The following is a 22370-nucleotide window of genomic DNA, read 5'->3' as shown; positions in this document are numbered from 1 at the left end:
AGTCAACACTTCCAGTCATCCCATATCTTAGTCCATTTCTCTAGAGCATCTCTCTGCTTATAGAGAATCCGTTATTTACCTCTGGAGTATGGCGTGCAAACCAGCTCCGACTAATCGTTATAAATTTATAATCCAAGTCTCAACGCGTTTCCCCTTTGAATGACACGGTTCGTCAGGAGACCAAAAGAGTGGATAAACCAGTGCTTCGCTGCCAAAATCCAGCGGCTACATAACAACGATTTAACAGACTGCAATGAAAGTCAAAAATGAAAAACCAAAAAATACTGGAGCACCCCCAAGCGGTCCTCAGCTGTCAGAGGTGGAACATCCACCAATAATATTGATACAGTTAATAAAGGATGATTAAATACTTATCCATTCCTGTGGATCCTCTCTGACCAGTGGACTGCAGTCTGGGGTGCTCTAGGGGGCATACAAGATAAGGCTCCAATTTGTACACTGACAATACGATTATTTAAAACCTGGACAGGGGGGACCTCAATTATTCTGCTCCAATCACTATGCCGCTATTTGTCATGTGACCCAATAGTCCTCAGTAAATTTAGCCAAAATTGTAAAGGACAATTAAATATGGGGCATAAACCGCTGGGGTACCTTTGTTTAGGGTCCGTGGTGTCCCCTCATTGTGGATGGCCTTATCTTGTATGCCCCCTGGAGCACCCCAGACTGCAGTCCACTGGTCAGAGAGGATCCACAGGAATGGATAAGTATTTAATCATCCTTTATTAACTGTATCAATATTATTGGTGGATGTTCCACCTCTGACAGCTGAGGACCGCTTGGGGGTGCTCCAGTATTTTTGGTTTTTCATTTTTGACTTTCATTGGAGTCTGTTAAATCGTTGTTATGTAGCCGCTGGATTTTGGCAGCGAAGCACTGGTTTATCTACTCTTTTGGTCTCCTGACGAACCGTGTCATTCAAAGGGGAAACGCGTCGAGACTTGGATTATAAATTCATAACAACTAATGTTAATCATTGTTTTATATTGACTGACCCAGGCATCTATTTGGGTCAAGAAATTAGGACTAAGAATTTAAATACAACTATTGTAAATCATTGTATTACATTGCAGGGCCCAGACATCCATATGGGTCATTGATTGTTGTAAGGGCACTTTAAGGACAGATAGTCTAGGTATGGGGACGGAGTGCTCCTACCATCTGGGTGCATCTCTGGGCAGAGACTAGGGCAGGGATACCCTAGGGACATATTAGGGACCTATATGGCTCTGGCCCTGGTGCATCACTGTTAACATCTTCCCCCACCTGGTACTTAAATTGGGTCTTACTGTCTGTTTGTATGTTTACCAGTCCCCACGTGAGGGACCCCTATGTGTATTTTTAAGATATTTTGATTAAAAGTTATGTTTTAGGTAGTTGGCTTTAGTGATAGCGTAAAAAGTGCTGAACCAAGAGAGGTTCACTATATTATGTGATAGTTCCACAAACGACTTAATCTCTCTATTCTTAACAACCTGTGTGATATAAAGAATCCCATTTTTTTGCCAAAATTGATCCGTAGCTATACCCTCTAAACTCTGTAAGTGAATATTGTGCCAAAGAGGCGTGAATGTAAGTGATCCCTTCACCCCCAACCATCCTCTAGTAGTAGCCCAGATTTGCAGTAGTGATTTTGTAGTCTCTTAATGGCCCCGGTCTCTATTAATCAGTAGGCCGGATTCCAGAAGCGTAAATATATTATTATGCGAGGAGCTTCTCACTAATCTTCTCAAAAATTTACTATTTTGCCATTCATAACACATCCATAGCTGAGCAGCAATAAAATAACCTTTGAAACAAGGGAGGATTAAACCCCCCTGTTCCAAAGGTTTATACAAGTATTCCAATTTGAATCTCACACGTTTTCTTCCCCAAACTAAATCATTTATTATTCTTTCCATAAGTTTAAAATATTTATACTCTATCCAGGTAGGTATATTCCTAAGAACATAGAGGATTTGAGGTAGAATCACCATCTTGACCAGTGAAAGACGATCTGCCCTGGATAAAGAAAGTCTCAGCCAAGTCCCTACTTTTGTCCTAATTTTCGTTATCAATGGGATCAAATTGAGTTGTACACAATTTTCAACTTTGGGAGATATCATCATACCCAAATATTGAAAAGTGTCAGCAATATCTAGCTGGGTTATCAAGGACTTCTTTTGGGGCAACGGATCTATTGATATCAGAATTGTGTTCGTCCAGTTTATATCTAGGCCTGATACCTCACCAAATAGTTTAACCATCCGGATAATTCTTGGGGCGGTTATTTCTGTATTATCTATAAAAAAGGTTGTCCCTTGCTGCAGCGCTGGCCAATCGTAGCGCACAGCTCATAGCCTGGGAGTCCCAGGCTATGAGCTGTGCACTACGATTGGCCAGCGCTGCAGCAACGGACAACCCTAATACAAAAACGCTGCCCAGTACAACATAGGGAGCTGCAGACACCGGAGCCTATACCGGGCGAACGGAGCGGCGCCCAGACATACTAGTAAGTGCAGGGGGACCCCTGGGCGCCGCTCTGCCCACTGATATAGTTAGTTTTTTGTTTTTAAACTAGTGAAAGGTCCTCTTTAATCATATTTATGAATCTCTCCCCAAAGCCCATCCTGGCCAGGACCCTCCACAGGGATCGCCACTCCACCCTGTCAAAGGCCTTAGAGGCATCCAGTGACAGGATGGAGCGAGCAGACCCCCCAGGGGCCTGTATATTAGCAAAAAGCCGATGAAGATTATGGTGAGTGCCCTTATTTGGGATAAAACCGTTCTGGTCCGGGTGGACAATGGAGAAGATGACCCCAGAGAGTCTTGTGGCCAAAATCCTTGCGAGGAGCTTTATGTCCGCGTTCAACAATGAAATCGGTCTGTAGGATCCCAGTTCTGTGGGGTCCTTACCTTTTTTTGGAATTAATATAATCACAGCTTCTGACATTGAACCCGGTAGGGTCCCCTCCTCCACCGACTCAGCAAAGACCCCCAACAATTTGGGAAAAATAACCTCCTTATATTAACTATAAAATTCATATGGGAGTCCATCTGAGCCGGGGGTGGAGTTACCCGAGCAAAGTTAAATTGCCCCTTCAAGCTCCTGGATTGAGAAATCAGCCTCAAGTACCCTCCTTTGAGCCGAGGTAATAGTAGGGAAAATAATACCGTCAAGATTGACATCCACCATTGCATCCGTGATCCTACAATCAGCTCTATAAAGTTCTGAAAAGTAGTCCAAGAAAACTTTCTCTATAGAACTTTGTCCAACTATCCTCCCATTAGCCAATCGGATATTGTCTATATTTTTCTTGGGTTCCTGACTCGAGATCACTCTAGATAGAAGTTTCCCGATTCAGTAAAGTATTTTTGGCCCTTAAAGAATATACTCTGTTGGGCCTTCTCCAGTAGGAAGTTGGAATATACTTGTGTGGTTTTCTGCATGGTTTCCCTATTTTCCTCTGTCCTATTTATATAGTAGGATTGTGTAGCTAAGGAAGCTTGTTCTTTTAAGTTTCCCTCCTTTTCCCCGTACTCCTTTCTCAGGTAATATTACTAACCATTATTCTCCTCATATAGGCCTTAAAAGTGTCCCATACTACTTGGGTTTTTGCTGAGGTATAATTAGCCTCCCAAAATTGGTTAATTTCCAATTTACTGATAACCAATAGGGATTAAGTCTAAATGGAGACCTCCCTATTTGTTTATCCTGGGTCAGGCAGAGTTCGAGGAGTAGGGGCAGATGGTCCGAGAGTGACCTAGTCTCGTACCTCATTCGTTTTACATATCGCAGATATTTTTTATTAATCAAAGCATGGTCTATTCTGGACATAGATCTACCTAATTTACTAATGCATTAGAAGACCCTTCTCCCCTATCCCAGACTTCCCCAAACATCCTCGAACCCGGCCTCCAAACAGAAACGTGAACCTGAACAGAGGCGTCCCCCTTGACACCACTAGAGACCCTGTCGTCCGCGGGATTCATGACACAATTGAAGTCTCCCATAATCAATGTAGGACATTCTGGCCATTTATCTATAAATTTTAGCAGAGAGTTAAGTACTAAGAAAGAAAGTGGAGGTGGAATATAGACAAAGGCCAGGATACACATCTTCCCCGCCAGCTTACAATATAGGAAGACAAATCTCCCCTGGTGGTCAACTGAGGCTGCCTCGCACATAAAATCAATCGTTCTGTGAATAAAGACAGTCACTCCCCTAGAGTGACTAGAGAAGGTAGAATAGTATGTGTGCGCAACCCAGCCCCTGGTGACGACCCTGGAGGTCTCCCCCGTAAGATGTGTTTATATCAAACATATAATAGCTGGGAGATGTGAACGCATCAAATCAAAAACCGCTTGTCTTTTTCTTCTATCCCCCAGGCCCCTTACATTCCAGGTAAGAATTCTGATTATTGACATTATAAAAATTCATAAAAAAAAAAAAAAAAAAAAAACTCTTCCCCACCCTAGACACATCACAGCCCCCATCCAACCCCCCAATCCAATTAATCCACCGCATAAATCAGCAGATCCTTCGCCTATGACCATCCCCCCCCCCACCCCACCGCTCGACACCTCACCGCTAGTTAACCAAAGAAAGGGAACAATATAGAGCATAATCTGCCAGCTATTGATCCCGGCAAAACCTTAAGCAGTTAGATCACATATTGTTTCGTTCAAGCCACTCCACAGCTTTCTCCGGCGTATCAAAAAATAAAGTCGTATCATTGAAAATAATCCGGAGTTTGGCTGGGAAGACAAGTGAGTATTTAATATCCCTTTCTCTTAGTCTCTTTTTAACAGTAATAAACAAGTGTCTCTTTTCTTGGACATCTTTGGAAAAATCCGGGAAAAAGGCCAGTCTATTTCCATCATATAAAACAGGGTGACATTCCCTCGCCCGTCTTAGTACTATATCTCTATCTCTTGAAGCCAGCATTTTAGCGAGGAGTGTCTGTGGTTGTCTCCCCGGAATTAATTTACCACCTGGGACCCGATGGGATCTTTCTACTAGAAACAAGGGCGAAAAGTGCTCCCTACCAAAATTTTGAATCATCGCCTGTATGAATTGAGTAGGGTTCTTATCTTCCGCGCCCTCTGGGATCCCCAGGATTCTTACATTGTACCTTCGTGATCTGTCTTCCAGATCCACCACCTTTTTTTTAAGGCGATTAAAATCTGTCTTTAACGTGGACATCTCAGTGTTTATTTCTTTGTATTCATTCTGTATAGTAACCATAGAGCTCTCCACCTTATTGACTCTATCACAGATTTTAGACAGATCATCTCTAATCAGTCCCACATCGACTTGAATTGCGCCAAGCTGGGTTGTAATAGCCTGTATTAGGTCCCCGTTTTGTTTTACTGCCAGAAGAGGGGCGAGGGGTTGGGGTTGGTCACACCTTCTCCATCTATTCCCTCCTCCCCTATGGGATACCCAGGAGCTTTTTGTAATTCGAGTTCCATCACTTCGGGATTCTCATTTTTTTTTAGAGCTGGTATCCTTCTGCCCACCTCTGGTATTAACTCTTGGGGACCTCAAAAACTGGTCTATTTTCCCTCCAGAGGGTTTAATAGCCGGTTTCTGACCAGAAAGGTCCACAGAGCGCCTACTGGCCTTCGGTGCCATTTCCCCTTTTCTTTTATTTTTTATCTTAATTTTTTCTCCTTCTCCCCCTTTTGTCTTTTTTCTTCTCTTTTCTTTTCTCTTTTTTTTTCTCTATTTCCCCATTGGTTTTCCTTTTTTCTTTTTTTTTCTTTTTTTTCTTCCGCTTGTCTCTCTCCTCTATAATATTTTCCTCACCAACCGCCTTGAGTACCTCAATTCCTATGGGTACAATATCCCATATAGAGTATGGATGTAAGTTGAGGCTGCATAAATGTCCTTAAAGTTGAGAAGGTTAGCTGGTTAGAGGATTAGTTGGTTACTCAGTTAGTAAAAGTTAATGTTAATGGGAGGAGAAAAAAAGGATTAATCTCACCAGTCTTCAGTTCACTGTTGAAAGGCCCGGCTGGAGAGAACAAGAGGGACACACTCAGGGAGATCAGGTAGATCGCAAGTTGCAGGAGGGACGAAGGATCCGGAAGACCAAAGAGGAACAGCCACCGGAGCACACCGCATGCGGCAGCAGAAACCATCCAGAGGCGCCGAAATATCACCCAAAACATCGGCAACCACCAGTATTCACCACCGGTATTTCACACAGGAGCTCAGGAGACACCGGAAAGCAGGGGCCCGATGGAGGAGAAAAAGCACCAGCACCGCTTGTTCAGGTCTGCAGGTCCCCTATCCGGGCATGGGAGCAGGAGGCAGGAGGCAGAGGGAGAGACGCCACAATCAGCGGTCAGCGAGGCAGCCGAGCATCGGGGAGGAGAGGCAAGTGCAACGTCCTCACGTCATCTAAAGAGGGTTTTCCTCTTTTGATTCAAGGTTATGGAAATCACATCTCCTTGCCTTTTCTGATCATTAGCTCATTATTCTTTGGGACACTGATAGTATGCTGTCTTATTATACCATAGCAAAAATACTCAGAAAAAAACAGTGGATAAGTCTGATACATTTATTTACATTAGATCTTATGAGCTGAAAAATATGTAGAGAAATCTTGAAATAGTCTTTCATCTTAGAATCTATTCATTTCAACTCAGCCTCCTGGACAGTCTTTTTAAAACTAGAAATAACGAATCACCTACACAGGCTTCTAGGTCCCCAATAACCTCACTCACAGGCAATGCCATCTGTTTGATATACTCAAGGACAACGAGCAGTTGAAAGGCTGCCATCTTTTCAGCCTTTTATCTTATTTTCTTCTCTTAAAATGTCTCCCTGATTAAATGAACATTTTCTGTTTTATGTTCTTTTGCCATTATTGAAATGAATCATTTAGATTAGTTCTGCCAGTTACAATTGCTATGAATCCATTACATAGTAAAAACAACATAAAAGCTCTTAGAAAGACAATGAAGGAGCTTAAGCAAAACGTGCAAAGTAAAAGTGGAGAAGTTGCCCATACCAACCTATGAGATTACTTCTTTTCATTTCAAAAATGAGATCTGGAATTTTATTGGTTGCTCTTGGCAACTGCTTCATTTTTCTTTTTAAGATTGATGCATCTCATAATCATAACATAATTTTTTTCAGTTACTTCACTAATAAAAATGAAAAGCAAATATTATATCTGTGGAGTTATGAATTTTGCAGTGAAATGTTTATAGACTGTTGAGGCTTACCTGTTGTTGGTACTCATGATCTCCACATGCTTGCCGAACCTGATTTCAAAGAAAATCATAAATAATAACTAAGCATGTCAATGAGTGGGGAAAACCAGAAAAATAAAGATTAACCCCTTATTGACAATTTTTTTTCAATGTTTGTCTCTCAATATTTAAGCAGCCATAACTTTTGTAAGTTTTCACTGATATGGCTGCATGAGGCCTAGTATGTAGTATGTGTGGGGAGCAACGAGTGTAGCGCTGCTGTACTCACTGTTCCCTGGTCTTCTTCCAGGTTCGCATTGCAATGTCTGATTAGAGGTCTGATCTGGGGGTCTACTCTGAGGTCTGATGTGTGGGTCTGAAATCTAGGTTTGATGGGGTTCTAGCATGAAGGTCTGATGGGGGTCTGATCTGAGGATCTGAAATGGGGGTCTGATCTGAGGATCTGATATGGGGGTCTGATATGAGGATCTGATATGGGGGTCTGATCTAAGGTCTGATACGGGAGTTTGACATGGAGGGCAGATAGGGGTCTGATCTGAGGATCTGATATTGGAGGTCTGATCTGAGGATCTAATACAGGGGTCTGATGTGAGGATATTATATGGGAATCTGATATGATAATTTGATATGGGGGTCTGATCTGAGATTTTCCTCCTCTAAAACCTAGGAGTATCTTATCATCAGGTATCTCTTAATAAAAAAGTACAGTACTTTGTAAGTTATATACATTTCTTTCATCATAAATATAAACGATTTTTGACATTGCTTTTTTACACTGTACACACTTCACACCAAATAACCTGTTAAATGAGTTATTCAGGTTATTTTTGTCATATGGATATCTAATAAGTGTACTTTTGCTTTTAAGTACAGTATATGGAATAAAATGTATTTTGTTTTCTTCAGTGTAATTTTTTAAGTTACTTTTTTATTGCATAAAAAAAAATAAGGAATTACTGTCTGTCAAAATGATTTTATACTTCTATAATTCTATAGCATACTCCTGTGTCTTTGTGTCTCTATGACACAGGCTGTGGTTAGGGAAACACTACCTGGCAGCAGAAATGCAGAACTTACAGTCCTGGTGTCCTAGGGATGACTGCACAAGGTTTTTACAGCCTCTGAGCATATCATTTGGACCCATTAGAGTGGGAAATACCCTTTGATTATACTGTGCTCACAAACTGCAGCAATCAAAAGGTTAAAAATTGAAACAGGAGCTACCTCTGATGCTGGCTATAGAGCAAAAGGCTGCTCTAAGAACTGGAGATGTTAGTTATAGCTTGTAGCGCACTAACACAGAAACACACTGTTCGCTCTAAAACAGCAATGACAAAAGTCAGTGGGTGGTCATTAAGGGGTTAAGGTTTCAAGCAAACAACTGTGTTTGTATTTTGATCCAGAAACAACACATCCACACGGATACCTTCCATGTGCATTCCATATTTTTCTAACTCCCATCAATGGAAAGGGTTATTGCTGTCATACGGATCCTGCAAAAAACATGGATGTGTGCTTGGCCTAATAGAAATGAATGGGTCAGTGTGTTCTCTGCAAAAAATGTGGATAGCGCATGGATGCAATATAGTCATGTGCATATGGCCTTACAGCATAAAACTTAATTCCCTATATCTTACCCTTACGCAGTGGCGTACCTTCAGTGGAAGAAGACAATGCAACTGCTATGGGGCTTAGGGGAGGGGTCCTGGTGCTAAACCTCTTGTTTAATTCCCGATATGAAAACAATGTGTTTTCATGCAGCCACCACTAGGGGAGCTCAGTGTAAACCCATTTTACAGTCTCTAATTCAGTTAATTGTAACTGAATTCATTCCTATGCACTGAGTTCCCCCTAGTGGTAGCCGCACAATAAAATGTAAGCAGGAGATTTATCACTGTATTTATACCAGATTATGGCAGTGTATGAATGACATATTTATGAAGCACCTGCTCTATATTTCTTGACATAAAAGTAAGATAAAGTGGATGAGGCCAGGTGTGACTTACAATACTTTTAATTCCAATCTCTTCCATTTAATTTGAAAAAAAAAAGGAAATTTTTCAGAAATCTGGGGCATTGCTCTTTGCATTCTGCATTGCCGGGGAGTGATTGACACACTGGGAAACTGGGTGGAACAGAGCGCCCATACTAAGTTTTCCTATGGGGCATTGTGAGATCTGTGCGACCCTGCCCGTATGCTTTTCTACCTCCCTATTTATTCCCAGTTTCATCTCAACATTTGTCACATAAGACTTACTTTAAGAATAACAATTTCAAGAAACAGGTTTGGTATACTGTACTTCACATCAGGTCGTAATATGAGGATTTTCCATGTTGTATGATGCTTTTTTGGTGCAAGATAAAAAGTAATAAAAAAAAAGTGCATTGATCTGATGTCTTCATCTCTCCTTATTTTGCATCAACCAGTTTTTCTAAACTTTCACAATTTTTTTGTATAATACCTTGAGAAGGCTAAACGGCCAGAAAACTGAAGTTTGCACCAAGCCCTGTATTGTGAAAATCCTTAAAGGGATTGTGTCACTTTAGGAAATAGCATTTATTGTGCAGATAACATTAATACAAACCACTTACTAATGTATTGTTATTATTTCATTTTTTCATTACATTATACACTGCTCATTCCATGGTTACAGACCACCCTTCAATGGTGGCCGTACTTGCGCACTATAGGAAAAAGCACCAGCCTGTGTGAGCCCCCACGGTCCCAACCACCAGAGAGGCTGGCACTTTTTCCTATAGTGTTCAAGCATGGTCACCACTGATGGATTGGCAGGGTGGTCTGTAACCATGGAGCAGTGTAAAATGTGATGAAAAAATGAATCCAGCCAGCAAAGGAAGCAATATGGAGAATCACAATACATTAGTAAGTGTCTTGTATTAACTTTCTGTAAATAATAAATGTCACTTGCTGAAGTGACACAACCCCTTTAATGCATAACCAATTGGAAATACTAGTGTTCAAAAACAGCCACAAAAATAATATTAATATTAATTAATTCTAACCTATATTAATCTATAAATTAAATCCCCTTCATATTATCTTGAGGTCTTCAATGTAAAAATCAATTATAATAGATAATATTTATATGCAAAAATGAATGTAATCATATTACCTGAGTAGGATTCAGTTTAATTAAATATGAATCCAAATTATGGGTAACGTTCATCCAATAATTATATATTTCATTTATTTATTTTTTTAAGACGATGCTTCTGGGAAAACCCATGTTTTAGTATAGGTCATCAATATCTGGAGATATGGGTCCAACCAGAAGAACAAATAGAGATGAGCTGCAGTATCACACAGCTGCTTTTATGAAGCTGCCCCTGTGCTTGCACAAACATGGAAGGGGCAACAGGGCTTACTATACAGGGTGGGCCATTTATATGGATACACCTTAATAAAATGGGAATGGTTGGTGATATTAACTTCCTGTTTGTGGCACATTAGTATATGTGAGGGGGGAAACTTTTCAAGATGGGTGGTGACCATGGCGGCCATTTTAAAGTTGGCCATTTTGAATCCAACTTTAGTTTTTTCAATAGGAAGAGGGTCATGTGACACATCAAATTTATTGGGAATTTCACAAGAAAAACAATGGTGTGCTTGGTTTTAACACAACTTTATTCTTTCATGAGTTATTTACAAGTTTCTGACCACTTATAAAATGTGTTCAATGTGCTGCCCATTGTGTTGGATTGTCAATGCAACCCTCTTCTCCCACTCTTCACACACTGATAGCAACACCACAGGAGAAATGCTAGCACAGGCTTACAGTATCCGTAGTTTCAGGTGCTGTACATCTCGTATCTTCACAGCATAGACAATTGCCTTCAGATGACCCCAAAGATAAAAGTCTAAGGGGGTCAGATCGGGAGACCTTGGGGGCCATTCAACTGGCCCACGACAACCAATCCACTTTCCAGGAAACTGTTCATCTAGGAATGCTTGGACCTGACACCCATAATGTGGAGGTGCACCATCTTGCTGGAAAAACTCAGGGAACGTGCCAGCTAGATGAACAGTTTCCTGGAAGAATAAAGTTACGTTAAAACCAAGCACACCATTGTTTTTCTTGTGAAATTCCCAATAAGTTTGATGTGTCACATGACCCTCTTCCTATTGAAAAAACAAAAGTTGGATTCAAAATGGCCAACTTCAAAATGGCCGCCATGGTCACCACCCATCTTGAAAAGTTTCCCCCCTCACATATACTAATGTGCCACAAACAGGAAGTTAATATCACCAACCATTCCCATTTTATTAAGGTGTATCCATATAAATGGCCCACCCTGTAGTTTTGTTCTCCAGTGATGCTGGGATTCTTGAAAACCCCTTATAAACTAATTAAAGTATCACCAAATTCAGTGACTATGTCTTTGCTACAGTGCTTACAGGGAGTATAAGGTACAGTAGTCTAAATATAGTCCCATCACTGGTTGCACTATAACACTGCAGTTCTGTATGTTGCAATTGGCTCACTGGTCGGTTCATTGAGAGCTATTTTCCACTGCAGCAATGAAAGAATGATTTTGTAAGCTACAAAACAAGCAGTTATATTACTAGTAAGAAGTTATTTTTTTAGGTAACTGCCATATACATAAATAGGTAAATGACCCCATGTAAAGGTAAAATATGGAGATCTACTTTAATAAGTCAAAATAAAGTGCTGCGCACACATATAGTGGTTCTTTAGTGTCAACTTATTTCTTATTAGATCTACTTGCTAAAATTACAATACATGTAAAAATACAAGATGCCATTCTCTAGAAAGTCTGAGGCATTATATTGTGTTTGCTAAAATAACCAGTGCATCATTCACAATTATATTGAATTTCCCATTAGGTTTTTTTCATTATCTTTCAATGTAGAAATTGTGTGGAAAATAGACCTCTTAAATTGATTAGCACAGCCTATCAGTCTGAAAATACATTCAATAATCGGGTAATTATCAATGTCAGACATGAAAATAAGTCTGTGCCTTACACCCCAGGCAATGCTTGATAGTTTATTTTAATGTATTGCTCAGGAGATATTATCCATAACGTCACAGGACAGGGGAAAACCATTTTTACAAAAAGTGGTAAATCATTCATTGAAATTAATTTAAAATAATTACTGTTTTCAGTTTACACGGTATGCGAATCAGTTCTCTGTAAGCTCTGCCTCTGATGCCATAAGATCTAAGGTAACTATCCTAGAAGTTAATGTTTAAGCTTTTAAACAGGCCTTGAGACATAACTTGGATAATAAAGCCAGCATCTCATCTGCAGACAGCTGTTTCAGGGTGATCGGCCCTCATGAGTAGAGCAGAGAGTACTGGCTTAACTGGGTGAGGGGCTTAGGTCAGGAATCGGGGGATAATATATCTCCTTAAGGAGAGTGCAGTGAGGAGTCTTATAAGCCAGACAACGCTCCTCTGGAATTCATGGAAGAGGGTATGCAAATGAACTATTAGCAAGCTCTGTTTTCAGTTCAGATATTTGATTAATATATTTTAGTACATAACTTCTATATACAAAAGCAGGCCAAAAAATAGGAAGCTTATATAGCCAAGTGGTGCTAAGTGCTAGTGTTATCAATGAACAATGATTGATGGGCTTATTAACTTTCCATTAAATCAGGAAACCTCTTACAACCTGTTGCTCATGCTCCACCGATACCACTTTAAACAGTGTTTATCAATCTAGTGGTAGGCACATGACCTGGCATTTCTGGCTTAATAATCAGGATGAAAATCAGGCTAAGGTTAAGGTTGCAAAACATTAAGGTTATAAAAAGACACAGGTCCATCACATCCAATCTATAATCCAACTGTGTTGATCAAGATGAAGGCAAGGTGGTCACCAGTTCCCCCATATTTAAAGGTAAAAATTCAAGTTTAAGAAATCAGAATAAATCCCTGGACCAATGTCCCTTCTCCAAAAATCTTGTAACGTAATATTATTACATACGAGAAAGGCATCCATGCTCTTCTTAAACTTGTTCAATGAATCTGCCATCACAGATTCTAGATGTAGAAGATGCTGGCTTGTCGTGATTACAAGCTTAAAAACAATAATTATAAAGATCTCTACGCTGTCCCCTTGTATGTTGTAGTTAGGTTGCCCCCAAGCCATCTTCTTTCCAAGTGTAATAACACTAAGTTTGATAACCCCATTACTTTAACTACCTCGGTTGCCCTAGTTCATCCATATACGTCTTACACACAAGTACTCAAAATTGCATACCATATGCCATGAGCGGTCTATCAAGTATGGAGAAAAAACTGTGTTCTTGTCATGCCTTGGCAGCAACTTCCTGACAGTGGTCTCTAAAACCCTGTTTTTTTGGTCCTTGGAAGCACCCGTACTAGAGTTGTGACGTCACAACACGCTACGCTTCCCGGATTCCCGTACCATCACGCTCCTTCGTGCACGCGCCAGCTGCCGGCCGGAGCGACGCGCGCGATTTTTGAAGTTGAGCAGGAAAACTTGTTATCTATCCTGTACTACCCAATACTGTGAAGATTTTACCTACTGGGAACACTCTCGACAGATATCCGATTACCACAGGTACTTACTAGTGCTACTTGATTTTACCCCATGTGTTCTTTTATTCCTGCGCTGATACCATACCCTTTTCTTCTGGTCTCTAAAGTTGTTTACTGTCCATCAAGTATTTTTCAGTGGCAGTTTTAACCAGTGTTTTACTATTTAATACATAATTATACATTTTGTTCCCTCGGCCCAAGCTGCACATGTGTGACCCCATCCATACATTGGTTGGAAGTAAATAAGCCATAGTCTAAATGATCACTGATTGGAGCCAGGCCACAGATGAGTATGATTCATTGACACACTACAGGGTTTAACTAAAAAGCAACTAAATCCTAGAAAACACCTTTAAGGTTAACTTTTTGAAAATAAGATCAATAGAAAAGTCAGTAAAAAAGAATGTCAAGAACAATTGCTGAAACCCATATTGGACACTGTATAAAATCTTCTGTATACATGGAAAAAAGTAACTAAATTACTTAAGTCTTAAGAGTAAAGATGGATATATGTCATTCATCATGCCTCTCACTAGTGAGCTGTCATCCTCCACTCTTTGTAGCAATGAATGTACTTTAAGTCAAATAAAATACCAGGTGAAATGGGCTCTCCAAACCATTTTACTAGTGGTATGTTATTCAAAAATATTAAAAATAAGTCATGGTGCTTCCTTCTGGTTCTTTTGTACCAGTTTGTAACTCGTTTTGTTTATGATTAGTGCAATTGTCTGTATTATGTAGGTATACCTCTTCTCATATGTACAGCGCTATGGAATGAATGGCACTTTAATAATAAATAATAATAATAATAATTTTGTCATCTGAAGAGATTTCACCAGGGAAGTCAATGTGGTCAATCCTTAAACCTGCCAACTAAGGCTGCTGTGTCATTTGACATGATGTGGTACTGTACAGCACATCTTCATGCAGCAATTATAAGAAGGAACAGAAGAGATCGCTTTGACCAGCAGCATGGTGAAGGAGCTGAAGATTTATATTATAAATTTTGGAGACATATTCTTAACCATAAATCTAAATTCTACATCTTCCTTCCGTTCTTCTTAACGAGTTCCCAAAAACAAAAGCTTGAAGCAAAGGAGAAAGGGCACATTTCACGTGGGTATCAAGGAGCAACAATAGTGATACAACTCAATAACACAAAGAAATTTGGGACTACTATGTGGAAGTCTATTGCAGTTATGACTCCATACTTTGAATGTAAATGAATACAAATGTATGCAATAGTATAGGTGCCTATTCCACTGCAAGGAATGTGCATGTAGCATGTCTCTATTAGCAATTCTCAGGGGCTCAGTGGTTTTCTAGTTACTAAGTTGTCCTTGACTTGTGGTCAGCAAATTATAAAATGAAATTAATCGTATAATAAATGAATAACTATATCTAGAAATGAGTGAAGTTTACAAAAAATTTAATTTGGCTGCTTCACCAAATTTCACAAAGAAATTTGCCTAGTGAAAAACTACTTTGTCATGAAGCACATTTCTTTGTAAGCAGCGAGTGCAAAGATGGGAAATAGCACACTACCTATTTAAAGTGAGTCCCTTTTCTGGCTTTGTTGGTTCCGGGTTACTTTTTCAACTGGGTCTTACTTAATATTTACCCCAGTTTTTGTATTGTCTTTTGCCAGGATCTTTAACACCTTAGGCAGTGTGGTTAGTATCACCGAGACTTATCTCTCATATGAACAACTTATTTATTACTGTTTAAACGTGCTGTAATTATACTTTATTGAGATACGCTTATTACCTTTTTTTTTTTTTGTATGTGTGCAGCACCAGGATGGTGTTTTTTCTGTCACTTTCCTTCCCTATTTTAATGGCTTATATATTTTTTCAATTATGTTACAATAAACATTTATATATTTTTATAATGGTACAGTGTGAGCTCCATTTTTCTGTTGTTGCTGTCTGTTGTTGCTAGATATACTCGGGAGCTTGTACCAAGTTATTTGATTAGTTGGTCCGTTACTTTGTCCCAAATCTTTGGGTGGGTACTTACCCTCTTCTGTAATAGGGTCATTAATGTCTGTTTTTCTATTTAACCTCATTGACCCATCAGATGCCATGTTCATCACTGATCGAAACATTATTAAAAGTTAGTGCTTTCATGGGTTAATCAGTTAAAAAAAAAGATACCTCATCCATTTGAGCGCAAAGTTTCCCGCTGTGTCCATCTTGATTGAAAATCCCGGATCTTCAATCAAGATAGCCGCCACGGCCTCTTTGCGCTCAAATTGATGAGGTGAGTATAATTTTATTTTTGTTACCGCCATTTCAGTAAAAAAAGATTTGTTACCACGAAGAACAAGGAAATTAAGCTTTACGGCAAATCGAGTTTTCCCGGAAATTCAAATCCAAGTCCACATTCTCTCAACACTAATTATATAATATAATTATCTTTGGTAAAATTTCAATTTGTGATATTTAGAAAGCAGATATATACAGGTGAAACTCAAAAAATGTGAATATCGTGCAAAGTTCATTTATTTCAGTAATGCAACGTAAAAGATGAAACTAACATATGTGATAGACTCATTACATGCAAAGCGAGATATTTCAAGCCTTTATTTGTTATAATTTGGATGATTATGGCTTACCGCTTATGAAAACCACAATCACAGGTACTCTTTTCTCAGGGTATATGGATTAATTAGCTGACTAGAGTGCGAAACTTTGAGCCTAGAATATTGAACCTATTTACAATATTCTAATTTTAAGTTGCATTAATGCAACTCCTTTTAAGTTGCATTACTGAAATAAATGAACTTTTGCGCGATATTCAAATTTTTCACCTGTATATTATTTTAGATGGGAGCATTCATCTTTTACCAAGTTCCTTGGAGACATATAACTAAAATAAAAATGTCTTACTATGACTGACATAAATAATTCATGCCAGTGTTGTCAAGCATAAGACTGTGAAATTGGCAAGGAATTTGGAAAATGACACCCCAGTTTTCTGTCATAGTTCAGTGTGCATATTGTTGTGATTTTACCTGAGTAATTAAAACTGAGACAGCATTTAAAATAATAGAATACATAACTTTTTATTTATAACATTCTAGTGTAAGACTAGTTATTTGTCATAGCTCTTGTAAATGACTGTGTACAGTATATAATATTAAATTCAAATGACATTAAGCCCGAGTTCAAGATATATAGAAAGAAATCAGCCAGATGTTAATGGCAGCTATGATAATACACGTTCAAAAAGGGAATACATTCTCATACAATGTACAGGCCCCCATACACATTAGTGTATCAGTGGGTTTGTCCGACAGTCTAATATCTATGGGGAGCTCCCGACACTCCCCCGACAGATAATATGCTCCAAGGAGATAAGCCGTCACGAGAAATGTCTGACAGCAGCTTTCTTCTCCCTCCCTACTGAATACACGTACATGTTCGACCAAACGTGTATGTGGGAGTCGGGAGAGATAGCTGTCAGCCAATCATTCAACCAACAGCTATTGAATGTGTATGTGGACCAATAAATAATAAAAATACATTATTGGTCAAACAACCTGTTCCACCAGACTCTCACATATACATGTATTCTTGTCTTCGGCAAGTGTACAGTACATTTCTTTTCAATGGTCAAGAATGGATTAAGCTGCACTCCACTGGCAGAAGCTTATCTTTTATCAGGTGAAATTCAGGATATTTAAAAGTCAACTGGTTACACCAGTGATTTCAGCTGTGAAACTTACTTTAGGTTTGGACATCTGCATGAGGGATGAGAGAACCCCCACTGCAAAGTTTGAGTTCGTACCGAACTGTGCGAGTCCTGAGACTTTTTCACTTAAGTCCGGGTTCGGTGTTCGGGTGATTTTAGAATTTTCCATTATAACATGGTTATATCAGAAAATGATAGCATTCTTAAGACAGAATGCAAAACAATATGGCCATTTACAAGTAAAAAAGAAAAAACCTCATTCACTCCTTCAGCTTCTTCTATCTTCATTCAGCAGGACCTGCCAAAGGACCTGTGATGTCCGTGATGATGTGGGAGAGCATGGTGATGTCATCACGCACATGGCAGGTCTTTTGGCAGGTCCTGCTGAATGAAGATAGAAGAGGCTGCTGCAGCGCGATCAAGTGGATGAGTTTTTAACCCCTAAATGGCCATATTCTTTTGCATTCTATCTTAAAAATGCTATTATTTTCCAATATAAACATGTTATAACAGAAAATAATGAAGTGAAGTTCGGGTCCCCATTGACTTCAATGGGGTTTGGGTTCAAGTTCGGGTCAAGTTAGGGTCCCGGCAAACCCGAACTTCCACGAGTTCGCTCATCCCTAGTCTGTATTTCTCTTCAACATTTAATGAAGTGTAATAATCATATATAACCATATTATATTATAAAATATATACTTCACTCCACATTTTGTAAAGGGGAGTTATCATTTCAGCAAACAAAAGTTATTCATTCTATCATGAAAAGTTATACAGTTCTTCCAATGTCAGTTCTTCATGGGTTTCAAGGTACTTGTTGCTATGCTTCAACAGAAAGGTTCATTGTTAGCTTCTAGTGAACTAAAATTTGTCTATGGTCATATGATAGACACACAAGTGCATGGCTCAGTACAAGACACATGTCTACCGTACTATAAATGTAATCAGTCTTTCATTAAAGAGGTTGTCTCACCTCAGATATTGGGGGCATATCCCTGCCCTGAATGTCTTATAGGTTTGGGTCCCACCTTTGGGACCTTTACTTATCTTTAGAATTGAGCCTGAAAAGTGAAGGAGGATGCACCACACATGCCCAGCCACCCTCTATTCATACCTATGAGAGCGCCTAAAATAGCCAAGCAGTTTGCTCGGATATTTTTGGAAGTCCCATTGAAATGAATGGGAAGTGCACCGCGCAAGCGCAGCCCCCACTTTATTAACTTCTATGGGGCTGACGGAAATAGCCAAGCCAGCACTCAGCTATTTTCTGTGCACCCACTGGAATGAATAAAGGGTGGCCATGAATGTGTGGTGTGCCCTCCTTCATTTTGCGGGCTCTATTCTAAAGATAGGTATGGTTCCCATCCTAGCAATATGCCCACAATGTTTGAGGTGACACAGCTCCTTTAAGGAATCATAATATGATCAGGACAAATTTTAGTCCACTGATAATAAATAGTGAGGCAACCTCCTGTTAATTGCAAGCAGATATCTTGAAAACTGGGAGTAATTGATACAGAAATAAGAACATTGTAGAACTTTCTATTTTTCAAAGAATACCTCTACTTGCTGAAACTGGAATTCTCTTTCAAAGGGGTTTATGGGATTAAAATATTGATGACCCTTCCTCAGCATATGTCATCAATATCTGGTCTGTGGGTGTTGGACTCCTGGCATCCCTGCTGATCAGTTGTTTGAAGAGGCTGCCTTGCTTCAGTAAGTGACCTCCTCACAGCATAGCAAGCACAGCATTGTACATTGTATAGCAGTTGTGCTTGGTGTTGCAGCTCAGACTCATTCACTTGAATGGGACTGAGCTGCACATAGTCCATGTGACCAAACTAAATGACATCATTGGCCTAGGAAGAGGGTGGAATGCCGTGGCCTCTTCTAACTGATGATCAGCAGGAGTGCTTGGATTAGGACCGGACATTGATGACCTATCCTGAGAATAGGTCACCAATTTTGGATCCCTAAAACCTTTACTAATATAAGTCTATATTTCTTTTTTTTTTTTTTTCCCCATTGCATACAAAATCATTACCAGGTTTCTAAGTGAATTTAATGATAAAAAGAAAAGAACGACAAAAGAACACAGCTAAATCCATCATAGTCATCATTCTCTGCAATTTCTGCTGTTTTGTGTCACAAAGTCAATGTACCCTATCATTGGGTAGATCAAATTAGTTTGCAAGTAATTTGTTAACTAGAGATGGTAGAATGTGCCAGGTTATCTAATAAAGTCACTTTTCCACTTCTTTTAAATTGAAAGAGGAAAGAAATGCAGAATCATTGAAATGTCCAGCGCTTCCTTGCTGCATGAATAGCCAGAACGGTAGTTAAAAAAAAAAAACAACAGTTATTAGAGGAAGTCTATGCCTTACTTCATTATCTGCATCATAAAACATTGTTTGCTCACAAAATGAATTTTCACTGCTGTTGACAACCATGAGGACATAGCTTTATTTCATTGTATTTATCAGGAAATCAATGGTCAAATAAAGTTTACAAAGCAGTGAAATATGTAAAGTTGAATATAGTAACCTTGTACAAACACAGGTTGAAACATTCTGTGTTAATGACATATCCAAAGTCCAAATGATGATGAAAGGAGGTTATTTATTAAGCGCACATGGTAACAGAATGGCCAGAAACATTCATTGAGATCAGTGGAGCAAATCACTCATTATGACGTTCATTCAAAGATGCCCAATCAGTCCTGGAGACAAATGAATGGAATATCAAAATGGGAAGCGATACCAAGGGGTGGACATATAATAATAATTTAAGGTAGAATCGGGAGGTTGACATTTTATCTTTATTTGGTGGGGTTAACAAAAGAAAAGTAAAATTTACAGTTTCCCTTCTAAAACAGGCTTTACTTTTGACTCACAAAAAACCCAACTTTTCACCATAATTCTCAGTTGATTTGGGAAGACATATTAAGGCTACTTTCACACTAGTGTTTCTATTTTCCGGTATTGAGATTCATCATAGGATCTCAATACCGTAGAAAAACGCTTCCGTTTTGTCCCCATTCATTGTCAATGGGAACAAAACAGAACTGAACAGACGGAAAGCTCCAAAAAGTATTATGTTCCATTTGGTTGCGTTCCCATACTGGAGACCAAACCACAGCAAGCTGCGGTTTTCTTTCTGTCATGGGATGCAGAGCAAGATGGATCCGTCATGACCCACAATGCAAGTCAATGAAGACGGATCCACAGACGGACACAATAGAAAAAGGATCCCTCCTCCATTGACTTTCAATAGAGTTCATGACAGATCCTTTTGGCTGTGTTAAAGATAATGCAACCGGATCCGTTCATAACAGATGCAGATGGTTGCATTATCAGTAACAGAAGCGTTTTTGCTGAGCCCTGCAGGATTCAGCAAAAATGCTAGTGTGAAAGTAGCCTAAGATAGGTTTATTTTGCACCACAATATTGTGCCTGCACCATTTTTTAGCTTGTGCCATATTAATTATTTGGATTGTTAAATGTATCTAAATTGTTAATGTTGTTTTAAAAAGGAAGTGAAGATGATATGATGCATGACAAAAATCCCTATTTATGACAGAATGAACCATAGGGCCACATTCTGTCAGAATGTGGCCTTACCTTTTATACCACCTTGGAGATGGTAAAGTTTTGTCCAAAACATGCCAGAAACTGTCTAAGACTGCACCAAAACAAGGTGCAAAATAGGACTTGATTAAAAAAAAAAATGGTGCAAAAGTTGTCTAAAAAAACCTCTCGAATGCCATAAATGAAACAGAATTGTCGTGCATACACTTCATATTTGGTGCAGCAAGCATGTCCACACAGTCTGGTGCAAATCAAGACATTTTCCAGGTGCAGTGAGATTGTTATATCTCCCTAAGGCCTCATGCACACAATCATATCCATTCTGTGGATCATAAATCGCGGATCCACAACATACGGATGGGGATCGTGTGCCTTCTGCATTTTAGTTTTCAATGCGTCCCTGTTTGAATTTTGCGGAACAGACATACAGTTGATCTATGTGCTTTCTGCATCCATATGTCCATTCTACAAAAAGACAGAACATATCCTATACTTGTCTGCAAAATGTGGACTGAGAACCCATTGCAGGCCAAAGGGTTCACAAAAATGGCACGGACAGCATCCATATTTTATGGATCTGCAATTTTCAGACCGCAAAATGGATATAGTCGTGTGCATAAGAACCTAATTGTCTATGAAACACAGATCTCTCCTGCGGGTCAATATCCTGTCTGTAACCAACTACAAACTCTATCAACTGTATGTTGCTTTCCGTCTGTCCTCTTGGCTAACTTACCAAATTCAAATTGGTAAGAATTAGAAAACAAATAAAACAGAGTATGATTGGCTGGTTAGACTACATATTGTTTGTATTTGATTGCCATGGAAACATAAAGGTCTGTGTAAGGAGTCATGGTTGTTAAATTGTAAGAGACTATTTGCAAAGTTGTTTCATTTTTCACTTGGAAAGCATCGGTACAACAACAAAAAATATGGTTACATAGGTAGGTCTTCCCTTGAACATCAAGCTCAGAGGAAATAATGTGATAATAACATGTTATAAGGAGTGAGGTGCAGTTCATTTTTGATCACAAATATTGACCAGGAATTTTAATGTAATTCAATTCATGAAGTATTTTTTATTTTTAATTGCACCTTGGTTCTTGGGAAGTCATGCATTAAAGTTGGTTAAATTTAATTTTGGTGTGACTTCATTGTGATAAATCACTAAGATTGTGCACTCCTGTAATGTAAACATGACATAAATATTAAAAGATAAAAAAAAAAAAACTCAAGTAGTCCTTACAACACAGTTTTTGGCCTTTAGTGGCTTGTAAAAAATTGTCATTGTGCTTTTACCAGCATT

At 39.1% G+C, this 22370-nt stretch overlaps 1 protein-coding gene across 1 annotated transcript in view; it reads right to left on the bottom strand.

Annotated features, from left to right (window-relative positions):
- FAM155A (family with sequence similarity 155 member A) overlaps nt 1-22370 on the bottom strand; it is a 686348-nt gene that overhangs the window by 391472 nt on the left and 272506 nt on the right. The window lies entirely within an intron of this gene.

Source organism: Bufo bufo, chromosome 3, assembly GCF_905171765.1.
Source record: "Bufo bufo chromosome 3, aBufBuf1.1, whole genome shotgun sequence".
In the NCBI taxonomy this organism is placed as follows: domain Eukaryota; kingdom Metazoa; phylum Chordata; class Amphibia; order Anura; family Bufonidae; genus Bufo; species Bufo bufo.
Note: the sequence above shows the minus strand (reverse complement) of the source record. Positions and strands in the feature narration are given on the sequence as shown.